Source organism: Talpa europaea (assembly GCF_964194135.1).
Source record: "Talpa europaea genome assembly, chromosome: 3".
NCBI classification, from domain to species: Eukaryota; Metazoa; Chordata; class Mammalia; order Eulipotyphla; family Talpidae; genus Talpa; species Talpa europaea.
In genome coordinates, this window is record NC_140069.1 from 54407890 (window position 1) to 54426505 (window position 18616).

The window sequence follows — 18616 nt, forward strand, 5'->3', positions numbered from 1 at the left end:
AGAAAATAATGTTTTCCTGCCTGTCTATGCAGTAAACCTCACTTACCCCTCTTTTTTTAAAAGATTTATTTATTTATGCATACAAGAACTGGGGTACAGGCCAGAGATGTGGGGGGTGAGAGGATTCACCAGAGACAGAGGGGGGAACAGAACAGGCAAACTGACTGAAATACACTGCTGAGGGGAGCAGCGGGAGAGACAGTAGAGGTCTGCTGCGTTATATGGGTAGCTCCCTAGCCAGTCAGGGATCGAATTTGAGCTGCAGAGGCTGCAGATAGCTTCACAGTGCTGTTCTTAATCCCTTGCACTACCAGGGAGGCTCATCCACTCTTTGTGAACAAGTAGAGAAAGACAGGATGTCATCAATAGTCTATTCTAGTCCCCAGGTCCTGGCCCATCAAATAGTATCTCTTTTAAAAGATAGACACTCTAGGGCCTCCCTGGTGGTGCAAGGGGTTAAGACGCAGCCTATGAAGTTAATCACAGCCACTGCAGCACAAGTTCGATCCCCGGCCAGGGAGCTACCCACATGGTGCAGCAGACCTCTCCTGACTTACCCGCTGCTCCCCTCAGCAGTGTATTTCAGTCAGTCTCCCTGTTCTGTTTCCCACTCTGTCTCTGGTGAATCCTCTCACCCCCCACACCTCTGGGCTATACCCCAGTTCTTGTATGCATAAATAAATCTTAAAAAAAAAAAAAAGATAGACGCTCTACTGTAAAATATTCACTTCTTGCACCAAAAAGCTGATACCTACTTAGGGAGAAATATAAGAAATTCAGCAAACACATCAGGTTCGATAATTATTTGAGCACAGGTTTCTGAGGAAGCAATTAAGAGGATGCATAACCCAATCTTGGCATAGGTAGGTGTTTACTATTTTCCTCAAGGAAGGTTTTCTTTTTAAAATAAGGAGTCATACTGCAGAATCAAGCTTGCTAGATGGGGAGGGAGGTTGGGGGTGGGAACAAAGAAGGGAAGGAGCTCAATATCTATGTAAACACTATGTGTGCTGGGTGGTGGGTGTGACATGATGACATATATCTGAAGAGGTGTGAACCTGTTCCCCTAAATTATATACAGATTTATAAATCAAAGTTTCACTATACAAATAAATAAGTCATGGAGTGAGGGAAATCCTAAAATATGAGGATAAAGCAATCAGAACAATTTTGGAAGGAAAGATGCTTTATCTAGAAGGATTTAAATAATTACATGTGAAAGCATAAGCAACTCAGGAAGGACCTAAAATTGCTGAGAATCTTGTACTCAGAGAAGTACAAAAACATTAATTATCTCCAGATATTAAGTAAAGGAAAATGTCTTGTCTAATAATTAGGTGATCTATTTCAGGCCTAGTATATCTGAGAGTTAGGCCATGTAAGTAACTTAGTTTTCCTGTCCCTAGAATGAGGTTAAACTTCATGTTTATGTGCTCTAGGAAGTTACTTTTAGCTTTAACAATATGGCATCAAACAATATTAACAGTGAATGTTTAAGAAGGTTTGCCATGCACTGTTGTTAACACTTTGAGTGTGGTAAAAAGGTGACCACACCCTGGAGTGCTTAAGTGATTCTCTCAAAATTCACAAGTATTAAGACAGAGAGGGGTTCAAAATAAGTTAAGCTTATTTGATGCAATATTATCTACAAACTAAATTGCCTCTCAGATAGAAAGCAAAGGTAATGAAAATTTTCATATTTCTATTATTACTTCCTTTATCTTCAAACAACAGGAATAACACTGTTGTGGAGAGGAGAAATAGCAAAAATAGAGAGGGAAACAATATAAGTAAACTCCTTCTAATGTATCATATTTGGCTCATAATATTTACCAAATATCAAAAAATTATGAGGTTAGTACAAAATGAATAGGTAAGTAAAGATCTAAATGCAGTCTAGCCACTCAGGGAAGATAACACTATGTTCTAATCCTAGGTCTATTGTTTCTAGAAATTCATGCTAACATTCTAGTTAAGTTTCATGTAAAAACCTGTAGAAATTGATCAGAATTGAAAAGGGCACCGGGAAAAAAAAGAACAACAAGCAAATCCCAAATTTATTTTGCAATGTAAATGTTAAAAATAACCCACCTTATAGACTTACTGCTACACTGTCTTTGAAGTGTGTGCCAGAGGACATTTTTAGAAAATCTAGTTTTCATCAAATCATTTTTTTAAACATTTTTAATAGATTTTATTTATTTATGCATACAAGCACTGGGGTATAGGCCAGAGGTATGGGGAGGTAAGAGGATTCACCAGAGAGAGAGTGGGGAGCAGAACAGGCAGAGTGACTGAAATATATTGCTGAGGGGAGCAGCGGAAGAGGCAGGAGAGGTCTGCTGCGCCATGTGAGTTACTCCTTGGCCAGCTAGAATCGAACTCATGTTGCAGTGGCTGGCAATAGCTTGATACTGCTGTCTTTAACCCCTGTGCCACCAGGGAGTCCCTCTTCAAATCCTTTATTGTCAGAAAATGACAAGTTTGTTTATTGAAAAAACTGTGATCAACTTTCATCTTGTAAGGCAAGTGGGTGAATATCTCAAGATTATTCTTCCTAAAGTTCCTTTAAATTAATTTTATGCTTGATAAGAGGTATTTTTTATTATACAGATATGTGTATTGTCTAGGTAAGTATGTAAACAAACACCAAAGAACATCACAGCAAATAATGAGCCTTAGATTTTTTAGTAATCCATGAGAATGATTCATCTTTAAAGCAAGATTTTTATAATATACATTGCAATGAGAATTTTTTTTTCTTTGCAAGAGAAGTCATTTGGGGAAAAGTACAGAAAGAAGTTGAAAGAACTTAAGTGTTGAGAAAACTACCTTTTTTCACTTTCTTAGGGCAAATTATTTGACTTTGTTGTGCCTCAATTTTCTCATCTATAAACTGGAAATAATAATACCTATTTTGAAACGTTGAAAGAGAAAAGTAAATGTGCAATGTGGTAAGGATACATAAACCCTGTAGCATATTGTGTGACACAAAGGCAGATTCTATAAATATTATAAAATTATCAACAGCATTACTAGCAGTATTATTAGAACTTATGCTCAACTCCAGTCAACTATAAAATCTAGGTTTGATCTTTAGTATTTTAACTGAACGTTAAAAAAAGTGCTTTACAAGAAAAGCGGACTTGAATTTTAAGCCCATCTAATGTATCCAATTTTGTGAGATATTCATGTAGATGGACAAATTGATTCAGAACAGAATTGCTACTGAGTATTAGTGAGGGTAAAAAGCAAGACTGTTTTGAACAGTGGGAAAGACAGAACAAATATGTTGCTGGAAGCCATTTGAGAATTTTCCATTCACCACTGACAATAAATATACTGCAGCTTCTTTGTTCTAGATGAAATAAAATAGTCCCTATTGAGTAATGGAACTTAGTTTCTGTCTTGAAGGAATAATTACTGAATAATAATGGGATCATGAAGAAATTTATGAGAGTAAAATAAGTGTCTTTATCATAATACCAAGATATGATGAGGTAAAGAAAGTCAACAGACCCATCTCATCAAAGCCACTTGGAAGTGTTAATGTCTTCCAAATGTCAAAACAACACGACAATTTAGTTAAAAAATAGTCAAATTCCTTGAGTGTGTGTTAACAAAACACATGAAATATATGCCTAAAAGATGAAAGTTTTAAATTTAAACCAGTTTCTTTGAAGTCAAAGAAAGAATTTCAGTGTATTGCATCATTGTGTCCCTGGTGCCAAGGCCAGGTTCATAGCCAGGGACCGGGGACAGTCATGCTGGGTGCGGAGAAGGGTCTTGTGCATGGTATTCAATGCTTTGTGGTTGTGACTCAAATTTCTTTTTTTTTTTAATTTTTTAAAAAGATTTATATATTCATACAAGAACCAGGGTACAGGCCAAATGCGCAGGAGGGTGAGAGGATTCACCAGAGATAGAGTGGGGAACAGAACAGTCAAACTGACGAAACACACTGCCAAGGGGAGCAGTGGGTGAGACAGGAGAGGTCTGCCACGCCATGTGGGTATCTCCCTGGACAGCTAGGATGTAACCACGCTGCAGCAGCTGCAGACAACCTGCTACGCCACCAGGGAGGCCCCATGATCCAAATTTCTTAATGATTTTATCTTTGATTTTTTTTTGTTGTTGTTGTTCTATGGGACACTGAGTCATAAAGCATAGACTTGTTACCTTGGCTCATACTAGATTCACTTCCTGTCTGCCTCCATGGCCGGCTCCTCAGCTGCACAGTCACCCATCCTTGGCACCCTCTGTGCCACTTACCCTCTCCTTTGATGCCAGTGTACAACAAGCTTTTCTGCTCTCACCTCTGGTAGGTACATTTGTGCAGGGAAAGTTAAGTTCAGCTATATGGGCTCCTGTGTCCTGGGATAGGGTGCCATGACAGCTGTCCCTGTTCAAGACTGGTTGCATATTTCATTTTTTAAAAGAAACTGCCCAATTGTTTCCTAGAGTGACTGAGCCATTTATATTTGAGAGTAAAATATGAGTAATCTAGATTTTCTGCATTCTTGATAACATTTGATGCTGTCACTATTTCTATTTTAGCCATTCTGATTGGTATGTAGTGGTATCTATTTGCAACTTTTTTTTTTGCATCTCCCTAATTGCAAGGATGTGATAACATTTCTTTCTCCCCATCTGTTTATTTTCTTTAGTTAATTGTCTCTTTATATTTTTGTCCCAGTTCTAATTGGATTGTTTGCATTTTTGACTGCAGAAATTAAGATTTCTTTATATATTCTAATACCAAACCTTACTTGAATATACAGTTTGTAAATATTTTCTTTCTATCTACTGTCTCTGTATCCTCTTAACAGGATATTTTGCATGGCAAAGGTTTTAATTTTGATTAAATTTACTGTATCACATGCTTTTCCATTTTAGTATCATGCTTTTGGTGTCAAGTGGATGATTTCTTTCTTTTTTTTTTTTTTTTTGCCTAGACCTAGATCACACTAAAATTTTCTCTATTTTTTAAAAATATTTTACATATTGAGGGGATTTTCATCTAAGATGAGTCTGATAGTGAGTTTTGTTGCCTGTTGATGCCTATTTGCTCCAGTACCACTTGCTGAAAGAGAATCTTTCCTTCATTAAATTTCTCTCCCACCAAAACTCAGTTGGGCAAGTTTGTGTGGGTATATTTGGATTCTCTCTTCTGTTTCATTGAAATATTTATCTTTCAATGGTTCTTAGTTTGGTTTCTCTATATTCAATTTATTAGTGACACCATCTGGTATTTATCTTTTTTCTTTCTGACTTAATGCACTGAGTATTATCTCTTTCAACTCCATCTGCATTGCTGAAAATGATTTGAATTTATATTTTTGATTGCTATGTAGTATTCCATTGCATACATGCACAACATCTTCATAATCCATTCATCTGTTTGGGGGCATGTAAGCTGTTTCCCTATCCTGGCTTTTGTAAACAGTGATGAAATGAACATGGGAATGCAGGTTTCCTTTCAAATTAGTGTTTTTGTGTTCATCTGGTAGATACCAAGGAGTGGGATATTGCTAGGTCAAATGGCAGTTCCAACATTACATTTCTGGGCCTTGGTATCAGGGAAATGAATATTCCTTTGCATAGAAATGTGATAGCAGGTTTGTTTACTGTAGCAAATACTGGAATTAATGCATATGGCTTTCAACAGCTAAATGATTACACAAAATCAGTGTACCTATATCGTGGAATTATACTTATCCCATAAAAAGGAATATGTGAGGCAGTTTTAGATGCCTCAGTCTTGATGAATTTTTAAGGAATTACACTGAGTACAATAAAAAATAATCAAAAGGTTAATACTAAAAGATGTGAATTATATAGCATTCTGGAAAGATAAAATGATAGAAATGAAAACCATGTTTTTAGGAGTTAAAAACATGGCCAACACTGGAGGGAAGAGAGTATAGTTATGGAAGCACAACATGGAGGGTCCTCATGTTGATGGAGATGTTGTACATCTTGGTGTCAGTGTCAGTATTATGGTTGTGATATTGTATCATAGTTTTGCAAAATGTGATAATTGGGGGAATGGGGCAATGGTTATATGGGATGAGTGTATTATTGATTAAAACTACATGGGAATCTTTAATTAAGTCTACATGAAATGTTCAATTTAAAAATCTAAGAAGATAATAATTCTTAGATTTACCAATATCAAAGAAGGAATCATAGCAACTGCATTAAATAGATTGTTTTTATTGAAATCTTAGTTCCTAGGGCCTCTCTGGTGGTGCTAGGGGTTAAGCACCACACTATGAAGCAATCCGCAGCCTCTGCAGCATGAGTTTGATCCCCGGCTGGCCAGGGAGCTACCCACATGGCGCAGCAGACCTCTCCTGTCTCGCCCGCTTCTCCCCTCAGCAGTGTATTTCAGTCAGTCTGCCTGTTCCCCACTCTGTCTCTGGTGAATCCTCTCACCCCCACATCTCTGGCCTGTACCCCAGCCCTTGTATGCATAAATAAATAAATCTTTTTAAAAAATCTTAGTACCAAAAACTTAAAGTGTAAAACCTTGCACTTATGCTTTATATAGATTCAGTCTGTCTTCAGGTGTTTCTTAGAGACTGAAATAAAAACTGAAGTATCGCAATCATGAAATCCATATAATAAAATTGTTGATGAACATTTATTGTTCCCCAATAATGAAAGTAGAAAGCTTTGGTCCAGTCAAAATCATCGCAGAACTGTCATAAATCAAAATATAGTAAAACTAGAAAGATGAGCAAGTTTATAAAAGGGCTTCATTTAGAGTAATGTGCTACAGTCATGAAAGTGTTAATGCACATTTATAAAAATCCCAGTTCACATGGTTATGTACTTCTAAAAGACCTTCACATTCTAATATTTTAATATATGCCTTGGGTGTTTATTAATAGGCACTTTGGAAAATCATTCAGGCCACTGGCTTCTTTCCTTTTAGTGCGGGAAATAGTAATTTACTAAATAGCAACTCATTAATGTGAAAGAGTTAATGGAAAGACTATGTTATGCATTTTGATAATCCACTTCAATAAATATAACCACATAATGATGATTATTTAGAAATATAAGTAGCAATAGTAAATCTAAATAAAGTCATATTTATAAAGTTGGAGTCAGTAATATTTTCCAACATATTGGTATGATGAAAGTATATTTTTTTCCTTTTATTTTAGATTGTTGGTAATTTAGAATTAAGAAAGAAAAGAAACCATTTCTGGGGAAGTCCAGGAAAAAAATACTTAGGATGATTATGGCAGGCTCTTTATCCCTGCAATTGTTGTTGGTATTATCAAGTGATCTAGATTTCCTCCCCTTTAATTTCACTCACAAGGCAAAGCATTGCAGCCATTACGGTATTGGTGAGTGTCCCCAGCTTTTTACTGTGTAATAGTTTCCCAGCGAAAAGAAATGTGAAATGAGGTGGGGATGAGGGAGACATACTATAAAACTGTTTCCTTCCTTTCATTTCTGGGAGCAAATATGAATGAAGCCCCAGAGAGAAGAGGAAGAGGAGCTGCCAGGAACAGAAAATGGAAGAGCAGAAGCGAGCAGATGAGAATAACAGGCACCAAAATCACCCAGGGATGAAATTTGAGAAGTTAGAGATTTGTCATTTTCACTGTCATCATTTTCTGTTATATTGTAAATCTGAGAGCTTTTATGGAGGAAGTATATGTATTTTTATATAATAGCTTAGAGAAAAATTATCTTTAGTTTAATGCACCTGCTCCACATTGATTTTTTTTATTCTACTTATTCTTTAGAACTAAAGAGAAATTGTAAGGAAAAAACACTAAAAGTGCAATGTTGAATTCTAATCATTTTTCAAGTTAGTTCGGCTATAAACGTGGAAGAATTACATATATTTACCCATATTTTATGAAATATATATTATTTAATTCACTAATATTCACTAATCTGTCTGATTTACCACTTTACCAAAATTGTTGGCATAAATTGGTTTACAAAGCTGGGTATGATTCAGAAGTATGGGATTCCACCCCTCAGGTGTATATTACCACACTACACCCACCACTGACGTACCAGTGGTCCGCCACTATAGTCCATTGGGAATTTTTGTTTTGCTCTCTCTTTCCCCATTCCCATCTGGTGGCTTCAATCTACAGTCATGTTTCTGGGTTTTGGTTTGGTTTAGTTTTGTCTGTTCCTTTGTTTTGTTTTATATATATTCCACATATAAGTGACATTATTTGGTATTTGTCTTTCTCCTTCTGACTTACTTCAGTTAATGTAATTGTCTCCATAAGTTCCATCCATGTTATTGCACATGGCAAAACTTCATCTTCCTTATAGCTGAGTAGTATTCCATTGTGTGTATATAGCACATCTACTCATCTGGGCACTTAGGTTGTTTCCATAACTTGGCTCTTCTAAATAGTGCTGCAATGAACATGAACACAAATATCACTTCAAATTGGTGTTTTTGCATTCTTGGGATAGATATTTAGGAGAGTGAAATCACTGATGTTATGGTAGATCTATTTTAATATTTTGAGAGACCTCCATACTATTTCCATAGGTGGTGAACCAGTCTACATTTCTACTGACAGCGTATGAGGGTTCATTTTCCTCATTTTTTTAAAAATCCCTATTCCTTGATTATACTTTGAGGGCTTAAAATTTGCTACTCACAAGAGTGTAGGGAACCTGGTAGATGTTAACATTTTTTTTAAAGATTTATTTATTTATACAAGAACTGGGGTACAGGCCAGAGGCACAGGACGGTGAGAGAATTCACCAGAGACAGAGCAGAGAGAAGAACAGGCAGACAGATCAAAGACACTGCTGAGGGGAGCAGCAGGCACAACAGAAGTCTGCGATGCCATGTGGATATCTCCCTGGCCAGCTGGAAATTGAAGAGGCTGCAGACAACTTCATAGTGCTGCGCTCAACCCACTGTACCACAGGGGAGGCCCTAACATTGATCAATAACCATAAGTAATTATGGTCAATAATTGTGGAGCCATCATGGGATACTTTGTTATTTATGATGTTGCTCTTAACCCCATCACTGTCACTGATATCTTATATAGGACTCATCCATATATCACATAGAATCTCATCCAACTTTCCTCTGATGTTCTGTGAACCACCTTCATCCAGTTGTTCAAAATTTGCCATTCCCAGCTTAGTTATATTTAATCACTCAAATTACTGGGTATGAGATTAGCCCCTAATGGACACTTGGATGATCTTCAGAAACTGGATCCCCAGGGTCTGTTATCCACTGGTCACTAGCATTGGAGGAAACTGAGATAACCATTCTTTAAGGAAAAGAAAAAGAATATACTTGCTTCCCTAGACAGTCCTTGAAGAAGGCAGAAGCATGGTGGGAAGTGATAGCCCTGCATAATGTGCTGTTAGTCTCTATCTCAAAGACAGCCTAGGATCCAGTCTGTTCCAGATACACTTCAAATCCATTTTCTTTCTTTTGCACCTTGCCCTCTGTACACGGAGACTGAACCACATAGACTGCACCAACTGGCTCCACACAGACTAGCAATAGGTTTCCACTAGAGGGGAACCTTGGCAAGAGAAGGATCGAGAACAATAAGATAAGTGTGCACCTTCTCCTGGATCCCTCCTTATGATGGTCCATGGGTTGATGGTGTCTCTGAAGGAAAGGCAACTTCTCTCCAGAACTCCATTGACATGTAAATATTCTTCTGCGTTTTCAATTCCTCCCAAGCCTCATCCCTCAGGGATAATAAAAGCCCACTACTACTAACCCCAGGTTCCTCACTATTGTTTGTGGTTTCCCTACACTGCATTCCCCTTAGTCAGTAGACCTCTCATAAAGACATCCTCCTTGACTTAGGTTAATTTATGTCGAAATTAATTTCTGTTGAAATTCTGGTTCATATAGAGTCAAAAACTAATAGTTACTATTATGAAATGTCTACTATTTTAAAAGATAAATGCAAATTGAATTATTAAACCCTCCCAGTAGGACAGGTATTATTATCATCATCCCAAGTATTACAGGTAAGGAGAGATTAAACCACATGCACAATAAGAAAGTGATGGGATGTGATTTGTTCTAGAGCATTTGGTTTCCAGAGTTTGGAATTTACACATTTCCTATTCAAGGAATCAGTGGGGCTAGAAATGCATGAGAATTGCAGTTTTAGTATTTTTTCAAAAGTACAGGGTGCAGTAAGTTACATTTTTAGTTAATCTATAAAGAGTTACCTCATTTAATTTTAATTTTGTTGATTAATGATGAATATGTATTTCCATATATTATCTAATTATTTGTCCTCACCAGGAGATTACCTTTTTGTTTACTTTAAGTATTTATCTATTTGAAATTTTGGTGCACTTTTCTTATTTCATGACTGTTTATTTAATACATTTTTCTTAGCTTTATGCATTTTAATTTTATTATGTTTTTTAATATTTTTTTAAGATTTATTTATTATTTATTTATACAAGCACTGGGCACAGTCAGGAGTGCGGGAGTGTGAGAGAATTCACCAGAGCCAGAGCAGGGAGCAAAGCAGGCAGAGTGACAAAGTACATTGCTGAGGGGAGCAGCGGGAGCCAGGAGAGGTCTGTGTGGATGTGGGACCCTCGCCCAGTGGCCAGGGATTGAACCGGTGCCGCAGAGGCTGCGGGCAGCCTCGCAACCCAGTGCTCAACCGCTGCGTCAATGGGGAGGCCCTTCTTATGTTTTTATAGACAAAAGTTATATATTCTTTCTCGTGATTTTCTTCATTTATAAAAGTATGAGTCATTATTAAAGAAAGACACGGTCATTGAAGTAATCTATTAAGCACAGAGAAGGAAAGGAAAGAAGATTCCTTTAGAATCATGTAAATCAGGGCCTCCCCGGTGGTGCAGTGGTTGAGCGCTGGGTTGCGAAGCTGCCTGTGGCCTCGGCGACACCGGTTCAATCCCCGGCTGCTCCCTGGCCACCGGAAGAGGGTCCCACATGGCGCGCAGACCTCTCCTGCCGCCCGCTGCTCCCCTCAGCAGTGTCCTTCGGTCCTTCTGCCTGCTCTGCTCCCCGCTCTGGCTCTGGTGAATTCTCTCACCCTCCCACGCTTCTGACTGTACCCAGTGCTTGTATAAACAAAAACCAACAAACAAACAAATAAATAAAACATGCCTCAAAAAAAAAAGAGAGAGAAAAAAAAAAAAGAAATTCCCTTAGAATCATGTCAATCAGAGGTAACCATTGTTCCCAATTCAAACTTTCATGTAAGTTTTATTTAATGTTTGCAAATGTTATTCTATAATATATACTCTTGAAACTTTTAAATTTAAAATAGTGAATATTTTTGCATTTCTTCACATTTATGTGTTATCTGACATTATCAATTTTTCCATTTATAAAATGTATAATTAAGATAAAAGGTAGTCTCACTGTAAGATAGTCAACGGATAAAAAGATTTCCCTCTGTCCCCTCTACCCACATTCTAAATGAGGATTTGTCATAAGAATTTGTGGTATCTTTTTAGCTCTTCTGCCCATTTTTTGACTGGGTTATTTTCTTTGTTGTTGTTGAGTCTCATCAGCTCTTTGTAGATTTTTGTGATCAGTCCTTTATCATTAGTGTTGGGTGCAAAAATGTTCTCCCAGTCAGTGGGGTTTCTCTTTGTTTTTGTTATTGTCTCTTTTGCTGTGCAGAAGCTCTTTAAGTTGATGTAGTCCCAGCTGTTTATCTTTGCCTTCACTATCACTGCTTTGGGTGATGTATCTGTAAAGATGTCTTTGATGTGCAAATCACATAGTGTTTCGCCTATATTTCCTTCTATATATTTTATGGTTTCAGGTCTTATGTCTAGTTCTTTAATCCATTTTGAGTTGATTTTTGTGTATGGTGTGAGGTAGTGGTCAAGCTTCATTCTTTTGCATGTAGCAACCCAGTTTTCCCAGCACCATTTATTGAACAAACTTTCTTTGCTCCAATGCATAGTCTTTGCTCCTTTGTCAAAGATTAGTTGACCATAAATTTGTGGGTTTATTTCTGGATTTTCTATTTGATTCCATTGGTCTGTATGTCTGTTCTTGTTCCAATACCATGCAGTTTTGATGATTATGGCTTTGTAGTATAGTTTGAAGTCTGGGAGTGTGATGCCTCCATTCCCTTCTTTCTTTTTCAGGAGAGCTTTGGCAGTTCGGGGTTTTTTTGTGATTCCACATGAATTTCATCAATAATTGTTCTATTTCTTTGAAGAATGACATTGAAATTTTGATTGGAATAGCATTGAATCTGTATATTGCTTTTGGTAGGATGGCCATTTTAATAATGTTTATTCTTCCAATCCATGAGCAGGAAATGCAAATGGCCAACAGGCATATGAAAAAATGTTCAACATCACTTGTAATCAGGGAAATGCAAATCAAAACTACCATGAGATACCATCTTACATCAGTGAGATTGGCACATATTAAAAAAAACTAGCAACAACAAATGTTGGCGAGGTTGTGGAGAAAAAGGAACTCTCCTGCACTGTTGGTGGGAGTGCAAACTGGTCCAACCACTATGGAGAGCTGTGTGGAGATTTCTTGACCTACTAAACATAGAGCTTCCATATGATCCAGCAATTCCACTCCTAGGTATTTACCGAAAGGACACAGAAACATCAATTCTAAAGAGCACCTGCACACCTATGTTTATAGCAGCACTGTTTACAATAGCTAAGCTTTGGAAACAGCCCAAATGCCCAAAAATAGATGACTGGATCAAGAAGATGTGGTACATATATACCATGGAATATTACTCAGCATTCAAAAAAGATAAACACATGCAATTTGCAGCAACATGGATGGCACTGGAAGGAATCATGCTCAGTGAAATAAGCCAAAAAGAAAAAGAAAAATACCGGATGGTCTCACTCATAGCAGGAATCTAGAAAACTTAAATAAGGGACCAGGAAAATGAATAACTATAAGAAAGTGAAAATCAAAATCAACAAAAAACTATGAACCAGAGACAATTTTTGGGGAGTGGGGGTGGGAGGGGAGGGATTGGGGTCAGAATGGGGGGGTTGCAATTGCATGGGGAATATAAAAATAAAATTTATTATAAAAAAAATAAAAAAAAAGAATTTGTGGTATCGGCAGTGGAAAAAAAAAGAAAAAAAATGAATTTGTTGTACAGCCTCAGCATTTCTTTTCATGTACATACAGACAAAACATGCATTTGTTGTGGGAATATTGTTGGTTTAACCAACATTCTATTTTTGAGTGTTGCTTTCAGATTTTCACAGTTATGTTGAAACCCAAGACTTTCAATAGTTGACATATTTAAAGACATACAAACACTATCATTGAGATAAAAACTGACCAAAAATGCAGACAAACTGTAGCCTTTTCTAGTATAATTTTAGGAGGCACTAAAGTCAGACTACACTTTTCCCCCAGGAACCCTCAAAGGGAAAATGATCAAATAATGCAAATAATGAACCACATCCTCTGCAACATTCTAACAATAAGCATAATATTTTTTGGAGGGAACATTTATAATAATTATATCACACCATTACAATGATATATATAGTAGAAAACTTAATAATTAAATATAATAAATCAGGCAGACATAAGTAAAAATTTACCATAACTTTCAATGTCTCAAAAGTCACATTTCTCATTTTAACATAAATTTATTTCTTTATATATTTTTATCCCCATCCCCCAACATAAAGTTATTTTTAATGTTTTCTGTGAAAGATCACATTTTGTATATTACTATCTAAACACTCAAGATCATAAATAAGTGATTAGAGTCACCACGCTCTGACTATGTGTTATACAATATTTGGTAAGTGTTTGTATTTTCCTGACATCTTACTTCATGGCATTCAAAGAAGGCCATGATCCTCTCCCATTATCCACTTCCTATCATCACCTCTGATTATAGTCACCAGTATCCTCTCAGTAAAATCCAGAATGGCTTCCATAACTTGATGAGGACTACCATATTATTCTTCCAAATCATTTTTCCATTTCTCACAACACTACTTGTTGACTAATCCTTATCGTTGTCCCTTCTCATTCAAAAATTGTGTTAAATAACCCAGCCTTTTTCTAGGCCATATTATTTCTATAATCAATCGGCATAATTTTCAACTCTAGTATTTGTGTTTGTAGCACTTCATTCATTCAACAAATAGTTATTGAGCAGTTGCTATGTGTTAGTCACAATAGTGATTAAAACTGACAAAGAGGGACAAAAGCAGAGACTATGATGTGGTATGGTATTTCATTTAACATTAACAAGATTTCTCTGATTAGATGACGGTTGAGGAAGAAACTGAATAAAAGGAGGGAGGGAGTTATGTGACTGTTTTGGGGAAGAGCATACATTAATTGGAGGGAAAAACCTGAGATGAAAGTCGGACTGGCACAGTAGAGGAAGTGTGAAGAGATTAACATGGTCAGAGCTAAGCAATTGGGAGGGGGAAGCTGGTGAATTAGAGGGTGAGATCCCAGGATACACCCATACATGTACAACTCCTGAAAGACCTCTGGCTTCTATTCTGAGGGAGCTAAGAAGACGCAATATCTTTGAACAAAGGAGTGAAATTCACTGATATCACTGGCCTTATTTTGAGAATAAACCATGGAGGTGCCGGTGTGGGGAAGAGGCAGGGCAAGAGTGGAAGCAGGACCACTAATTAGGAGACTAATGCAATAATTGGGGGAGAGCTTTTTGATATGTCAAAAATGGGGCCATAATACTTGGGAGGGTGATGAAGTTTAGTTGTGAACCTCCAGAGAATTAGCTTATTTGTTTTTGTGTTCCTGAAATCACCCAACCTAGGGCTTCATACTATGTTGTTCCTTGAATGAAATATTCATTATGCCAATATGTGAAATAGGCATAATGCCTGTTCTCAGAGAGATTACATTTTGGTAAGAGAAGAAAGAAAGTAAGCAATAAACCTGAAATGTAAATAAGTGGTCGGCTATGCTCTGGGAAGATGGCAGGAGCACAGTTCGGGTAGGAGCTCAGAGTGATGGGGCAGAGGCTGTGCCTGACTCATGTGGAGGGAGCTCAGATTTCTATACAATGCCTAGATGTGCTTTATCAGTCATTCTCACCAACAGTTCTCATTTAATCCTTAAAAGATGTCTTCCATGTTTTTTTCCCGCATTTTTTTTTTCAATTCATTTATTCAAAGGAATGCCTGATATTAACTTTCTATCATTATGGGAAAAATATTTATCAGTTTAAAAAATCATAGCCATAAACATCTATGCAGAATTTTATAATTTACAATTTGTTATACTGAAAAATACATTTGACATCATATCGTTATTGTGTTCATTATCATTTCATCACTTTATAAAAAAAGATACTGAAGCAAGTTTGTAAGATTATATACAAACATGTGAGTGATGGATGCTGAAATGTAACCCAGATGCCTAAGGAAAAAAAGTCTAGAGCATTATATCCTATGATGATTATTTTAATATAAATTATATTTTTGGCTTGGATTCCTCATTCTGTTGATGCCTGCAATATATACAAAGTGTCAGCAACTGGTGTAGTTAAGTTCATGGTAGCATGAATTAAAATTAAGAGTAGCAATACTCATGAAGAGTACATTGTCACCAGCTGTATCTACTGGATCAGAAGTCTTGTCTTCACTATAGACATTATTAGTGGAAATGTAAATTAATTCAGCCATTATTAAAGCAGTATGGAGGTTGCACAAAAAAAATTAAAATTAAAATTCCATACAGTCCAGTTACCCCACTACTGGTTATTTACCCGAAAAACACAAAACTCTCATCAAAAAAGGTAGATGCACCTTCCACATTTCCTTTTGGATGATTTACAATAGCCTGAAGCTGAAAACAATCTAAGTATCAATCAGCAGATAATTGTATAAAGAAGATGTGGTGTGTGTAAATGATGGAATACTATTTAGTTATAGATAGATAGATAGATAGATAGATAGATAGATAGATAGATAGATAGATAGATAGATAATGGATGGATGGACAAAGATAGATAGATGGAATTCTGCCATTTGTTAATACATGGACAGACCACGAGGAAATTATACTTGGTAGAATAAGCCAGATAAAGACAAACACCATATGAGTTATAGAGAGAAAACAAACAAATAAACTAAGTAAAACAAAAATAAACTTGCTCTATAAGACTAATTGGTAGTTACCAGAAAAGGGGCAAATGTGGGTCAACCAATTAAAAGAGGTCAATTGTATGGTGAAGGAAAGATTTATTTATTTATTTAAGATTTATTTATTTATTTATTTATTTATTTATTTATACAAGAACCGGGGTATAGGCCAGATGCGTAGGAGGGTGAGAGGATTCACCAGACACAGAACAGGAAACATAACAGGCAGAATGAAGAAGTACACTGCTGAGGGGAGCAGTGGGTGTGACAGGAGAGGTACAGGAGAGGTCTGCAGCACCATGTGGGGCCTACCCACTGGCCAGGGCTGCAGAGGCTGCAGACAGCTTCATAGCACAGCACTCAACCACCTGCGCGACCTGGGGAGGCCCTGAAGGAAAGAATTTTTATGGTGAGTATACCATATACAGATGTTGATGCTAAATTGAAACTTATATGTTATAATGCCATGTCATTTCAGTAAAAAAGTATTTTTAAAATAATAAGTAAAATAATAAATAAAATTCTTAGGTTTTTTTAAGTCTAATTTGTTAAGTGAGAGTTGTTATTTTGTTTTATTTGTGCATAAAATTTCATCCTAAGTCTATTTATTGATTCATTATGTGTAATTTTGATATCATTATGAGATCGTTTGAAGTCATTTAGTCTCATAATAATGAGGAAAAATATAAAAAACAGGTCAGAGGTGAAGAATATTGCTTGATTGGGGAATGAAAAGGACACAGACTCAATTTCCATAATTCTGCAAGAGAAAATCTCGGGAGGGGCCGGCTTACTGCAAGTCACCTGGACAATTGCACCTTAGACCTCACTCCCACCCCCAGCTTCCTCCTAGAGAAGGTACCAGTCCAGGGTCTCAAATAAATCATTCAGAGGAAATTCAGTATTAGCCTGAAGGTTCTCTTCTTGGCACTATGCCTCCTACTCTACTCTAGTATTTTGAGTCTGGTTCTTATGATTTTTGTCTCTGATACAGAATAACATGTCGTAAGCATACTCAATGTGATTATATGTCTGTTTGATAACATAACATGATGGGGAACAATTTTTCAATTAATTTGACCAACAAAGTATAATCTGCAAACCTCTCACTTTCATTTTCCACAGGAAGGTGATAACATGCCTTTGGGAAGGAGCTCCAAATTAGCCTCATCTATGTCGTCTTTCAATACAATGGTTGGGCAGCACCTACCTATTCCAGGAGGATATCAGGAAGGGGCAGACACAGGGTGACAAGTCCAAGAGAAATCAAAACGATAACTCCTGATAGCATTGTGGTCAGCTACACGTTCATTGGCAATTTTAATGCTGGCAACTCTCTCTTCAAATTGTAATACTATCCTGGTGGGTCATTTGTTGGAGCAATTACCATATCTCCTCCTACTGTGATGTTATAGGAAAATACTTACTTTTCCAATAGTCACATTTTCTATGCTGTATCACTTCATAATATGAGTTAATTCTCCCTTCTGGTGAGTGTTTTTATTTAAGAAGTAAAATTACTCCTTTAAGAAGAATTAGAGAGGGTAATTTTTTTTTAAAAAAAAGATCTTAACATCCTCTGTCAAATGCCATACCAAACATAATATAAAATAGGTAGCCAAAGTCTTTGATTCATTTATGGTGCTTAGCCCTGCTGATTATTCACAAAATGTGCATATCTGATGTCTTCTATTGAATTGTGTCGCATGGTTTCATATGACAGCAAAGGGAAATGACTTGGAAAATACAAAAAAAGTATAAAACTTTAGAACAACAGCTTAAAGTGTTTAATGAACTATAAACAGCTTCCACTGTTTAAATGTCTATGAGCAGTGCAATGACAAAGAACAGCAAGGAAGGAATAGAAAACTGTGCAGTTTATAATTAGAGCTATTAGAAGTACTAAAGTGAATATAGAAAGCTGCTCCTAAAAGCGAGCTGCTCACCAAACCTTATACAAAACACACACTCGAGGGTGCGTCTACACTACCCCTTTAAAAGGAAACACATTAAAGCACATTTATAACTGCTTGGTGTCAGCATGGAGGCAACAGAAATGCATTATACCCAAAGAATGCTTTCTATTATGTGCCATAACATCTATATTATACATCACAGTGATGGGCATTATTGTGGTGTCATTGCCATAGCTTTCAACATTAATGCTATGGGAAATGGACTCTTTCTGAGTACCTTAAGCTAAAAAAAAATGCTTGGTGGAAAACATATCTTTCACAAGTGAATTCGTGTCACTCCCAAATGAATTTTATTTGTCAATAATGCATAAACGTGCCTAATGTAGGTATATCCAAAATGTATTGCTTTTAGTTTTATGACTGGAGATTTTGAACCACTTCATTTATTACAAATGAGTTGGTACAGGGCTTTAGTGAGCTACTTGTTAATTGTAGTGTGTTTTTGAGTTAAAGGGCCTGGTGTGAAAAGGAATAGAGAAAGTATGCCAGAAACATACAATATGCCTTATAACATC